At 43.3% G+C, this 4652-nt stretch overlaps 1 long non-coding RNA gene across 1 annotated transcript; it reads right to left on the minus strand.

Annotated features, from left to right (window-relative positions):
* Positions 1 to 471: 471 nt before the first annotated feature.
* LOC134436533 (uncharacterized) lies at positions 472 to 4264 on the minus strand. Its single transcript, XR_010032226.1, has 3 exons — positions 4095 to 4264; positions 3312 to 3405; positions 472 to 745 (listed from the first exon to the last, which is right to left on the minus strand). It is a non-coding gene; the product is annotated as an uncharacterized LOC134436533 (long non-coding RNA).
* Positions 4265 to 4652: the final 388 nt, after the last annotated feature.

Consider the following 4652-nt stretch of genomic DNA (forward strand, 5'->3'; position numbering starts at 1 on the left):
GAGAGGAAAAGTGTGTGTGTGTGTGTGTGTGTGTGTGTGTGTGTGTGTGTGTGTGTGTGTGTGTGTGTGTGTGTGTGAAGTGTGCTTATGTGAGGGAGAGCAAAGTGGGTTTGTGTGAGAGGGAGAGGAAAAGTGTATGTGTGTGTGTGTGTGTGTGTGTGTGTGTGTGTGTGTTGCTCTCGCTCACACACAAATGTGCATTGTTATAATATTTATGGACTTACTTCTCTGCAAATATACCACTAAAATCTCCAATTCAAATACAAATTAACTTGGCTTGACAAAACCTGACGAGAAGGCTTAATCTCTGAATTGAGATTGTGTTGCGTCTAAGCCCGTAATTGGCCCAGCATTAAGCTTGGTTAAGTGTTGTGTACAAGACGTAATCCCTGCCCTCCTGTCAAACAAAACCAAAAACTGCTTTTGCCTGATGCAAGTCCAGGCATATACATTAAATGAATAACCACTTGGTCAGGAAATGCACTGAGCAGTTTTAATATCAGAATTTATAAACTGTATTTCCACAGAAAGACATAAAAAAAAGAAAACAACCCAACTGAACGCCCTCGGCTTCGTGCATGGGTCTTGGAAGGTGTAACCAAACTGTGGACTAACAGGTGGCAGTGAGCCACCCATCCAACACAAAGCCTAAAACAGGCACATTTTCAAAAGTCCATGTATTATCCATCACAGGTGCTGAAGCTATGACGTCTCCATCTTGTACCCATGCTTCTCCAACTCCGCCCTGTGAAGACATAAAAGGAGACGGGTGGGGTGTTACTTCACATCAACAAAATGAAGGATGCACTGATGTGAACATTTTGGCCGATACCAATATCTGATATTAATATTACTGTTAAAGCCGATAACAGATATCAGCTGATATCGTTAGATTTAAATTGAGAGCATTTTAGAGACTTCTTTCATTCTCAAAACATGTATTAACTCATAAATTAAACAAAAGCAATCAACAGCGTTACTTAAAAGCCTTCACAACAGCGTTATTTTATTTTTTTAATTAAAAAAGTAAACTAACCCTACTTAGCATCTGCCCTTGATGTGCCATTTCCTGTGCACTCGTTATCTGTTAGTGAAGTTGGCTATGATTATGTCCTCGATTGTAAGTCGCTTTGTTTAAAAAGCGTCTGCCATGTGCAATGTAATGTAATGTTAATGCCGATATATCCAGCATCCCTAAACAAAATACAAAGTGTTTGCTGCCTATGGGACAGAAAGACAACCTCGTTTCAGATGGGTCCGAAAAAAAAACCTGTCAGAGGTTGAGAACAAATGCCAACTTTAAAAACTGTGAAGTGATGGCATGATGTCATTTACAAACAAAAGGACCATTTTAATAAATAAATAAAAACATCAAAAATTCATAAAACTCGCTACAGAAGGTAAAATATTTATAAGGGTAAGAGAGTATGCAAATCCCACCTCGCTGAGGCCAGGTGCAGGACAAAGGTGTATCGGACAGTAAAAAAAAAAGAGTAGATGCTTGCACACTGTAGCTCCGCTTTGAAGGTTGATTCAAGTCATACAACGTTTCGACTCAACAGGGTGTTCATCAGACATGCCTGTTCACACTGACTACTACTATTTTTAACTGCAAAAGTCAGGCTGTCACTTTTCCCTCTATATTACGTAAAATGACCTACATGCGATATCTTGGAGCCAGGGGTGTAGTATATGGGGTGGGTGTGATGGGGGCATGTCCATACAACTTTTGAGATGAACTTAAAAATGTCCCCACCACCTTTTCACAGATACAATGTAGGCTAAAATATTAACCTCATACAATTTGTCCCAACCACTTTCCAAACCAAACCTACACCATTGCTTAAAACACTCAGACACTTTGCAAGTGATTACTGCAGCTTGTCTGAGCCACACCAATGTCACCAAGGCCAAGGGAGACGACTGGAAGACAAAGGTTGACTTGCACACGGCATCAAGTGCATCGAGTGCCACCTAAGTATCGAAATCAGGGCTGGGGAACCTTTTTCATTCGAGGTGCCACTTCAAATTCATCCGAGGGCCGTAAAAGTCCTCCAAGGGCCGTACTATGAACACAAACCAGAATTCCCCCCCACACTTTAGGCCTATATTGAAGGCAGCCACCACCTTCTCTAGGTCCCCTGAATATTACTTAATTGTATTGCAAATGTATTTTCTAAGATTCCATTAGAGAATATGTCATATTTCAACTGAAGCTGCATAACATTAAAATTGCATCAGGGGCCGGATAAAATGGCCTCAAGGGCCGCAAACAGCCCTCGAGACATAGGTTCCCCACCCCTGATCTAAATGAACTGTCTATGACAACTGGGCAGCCATGATCTAACGGCTAAGGAGATGAGCTTTAGATCAGAGAGATGCAGGTTTGAATCCCACCCTTCCACTCCCTACCACACTCCATGGCTGAGGTGCCCTCGTGCAAAGCACCCATCCCATACTGCTCCTGGGTATGTAACCAATAAGCTTACCTGGTACACAGGGCTCTAAATGAACACCAGCCAATCGCCCAAATGCTGGTGAAATTTCAATTTGGCTATAAGAAAAGACCAATTTACTAGCCACTTTGTCCCATTAGTGAGTGCACGTTTAGCATACCACCAACTACAGTGACAAATTAATATGGAGATTTAGGCCCATCCAGATACAACTTTCCATGCATACACTGTTATATTACAACTTGTGGTCACTGTACATCTTTGAGTACAGTGTGAAAAACCCTATTATTGAATTGTAGAGCAGCAAAATGCTATGCCTATGGGCACTCTTGAGCATGGCACCTTCAACACAGGTGAGAAGGCAATGAGTTCAGTAGTACACACACTGCACTGGTGTGAACACTTGTATTTATCCGCAGTGTGTAGAACTACAACTACCAACACTGCTTCAGTTACCGCATTTCCAATTTACCATACACGCGAGACGTTGGGGAAAAAGAAACCGTTCTGAATAATCCGAAATGCCTGTCTGTCAGCGGTAAGGGGATGGAGACTCCCAACTGAGATCGCTCCCGGACGTGCGGTCCCAGGTGTTTCTATCACTCCCGGACGTGCGGTCCCACCCGATTATATTTCACGTATTATCATATACTGCCACATACAAGCAATTTAGGGTTAGGGTTAGGTTTAGGGTTAAGGTTAGGGTTAGAAACAAAAAACTAACATCAACAAGATAACTGGCTCCGTCATATGGCGGTGGTACCGATAGTCTGGCTAGTGGGAGCGAGATGAAATGGGAGCGTCCTGGGTTGGGAGCGTCAATCAGGGAATCCTGTCAGCCATAGGGTAGCTTACCTGAGTTGGTTTGAGAAGTCATCCTCTACGTTGTCGTCATCCCAGTTGTCTTCCCAGACATGGGTGTCCTCATCCTCATCCAGTCCGGTCCAATCTGCCAAGATGTGAAAGCACAGCGTTTGAACCATATAATGTACATACCGGTAATACATCTCTCTGGTTTGAACCGATGCGTGTTGTAACACTTAGGTTTATCGGTGTTGTGCTAGCCGCATACAACAACATAGCATGCGTCTGCCTCATTGAAACTCGAGGTCGGGCGATGCTACTAGCTAACCACCATGCTAACCGTGACTGGTAACTTCGACAATCCATGACAACTTCCAAACAGCATCCACCATAGCCCCAATGCAGTAGCAGTAGTTCAGCCACTTCTTTAAAACGCAATCTGTGGTCTCCTTCATTTTCAAGAACCTCGGCGATTTACCCTCGTTTAGCCAATGTCAGTCCAAGGCAGCGCACAGCCCTACTAGCGCACAGCCCTACAGAACTGATGCCAGCTAGCTGTTAGCTGTTGAGATTGGTATCCAATTAAGGTTGGACGAAGACAGTGAGCGATTAAACGGGTACAAAACATTAAATTCTATACCGTGTATTTGTCTGGTATATATTTAAATTACCAACCTACCTACTCAAACGCAGAGTTAAATAAATCCGGCTTGTTTGGTAGCCACGGTGCTAACAAAACATTAGCAACCCAGCTGAGTCACTCTGATTTGTCGATGGTTTATTAAGTCATTTAGATTGAAGAAGAGGGCATTGAGATACATAGCGAACACATACCCTCTGCAGGAAATTCTTCAAACTCATCATCCTCCTCCAACAGTCCCAAATCCACGGTTGGTTTCTTGTCCGACATGATTATTAGTTAGCTTTTCAGGCTGTTTCTCAAATTCGTGCGTGCGGATGTTCCTCCAGCAGAGCTTTCTGGGATAGGATTGCTGCGCATGTGCAGAAGTAAGTCACGCCTGGAGGTCTCCAAATGCATGTGACGAAAAGCATATTTCATTACCCATGATAAGGCCTTTGAGAGATGCTGAAAAATGGCTTGTGTGGGAACCCAACTCCTGCAGTGGTAAGCTCATATAGGCCTATATATTATACCTTTTTAGTTTATTGTTTGGCCAGGGAATTCTCGCAAACTATTTTTTCATTCTGTTGTAGGATGGATAGTAGTGATCTGCATTAGGCAATCATAGGTCATATGTAGGCTAGTAGGCTTCATTTAGGCCTAAGCCTACACTATTGCACAGTCCCACTCAAAGCCTCTCTCTGTCTCTCTGTCTGTCTGTCTGTCTGTCTGTCTGTCTGTCTGTCTGTCTGTCTGTCTGTCTGTCTGTC

Source organism: Engraulis encrasicolus, chromosome 20 (assembly GCF_034702125.1).
Source record: "Engraulis encrasicolus isolate BLACKSEA-1 chromosome 20, IST_EnEncr_1.0, whole genome shotgun sequence".
Taxonomy (NCBI): Eukaryota; Metazoa; Chordata; class Actinopteri; order Clupeiformes; family Engraulidae; genus Engraulis; species Engraulis encrasicolus.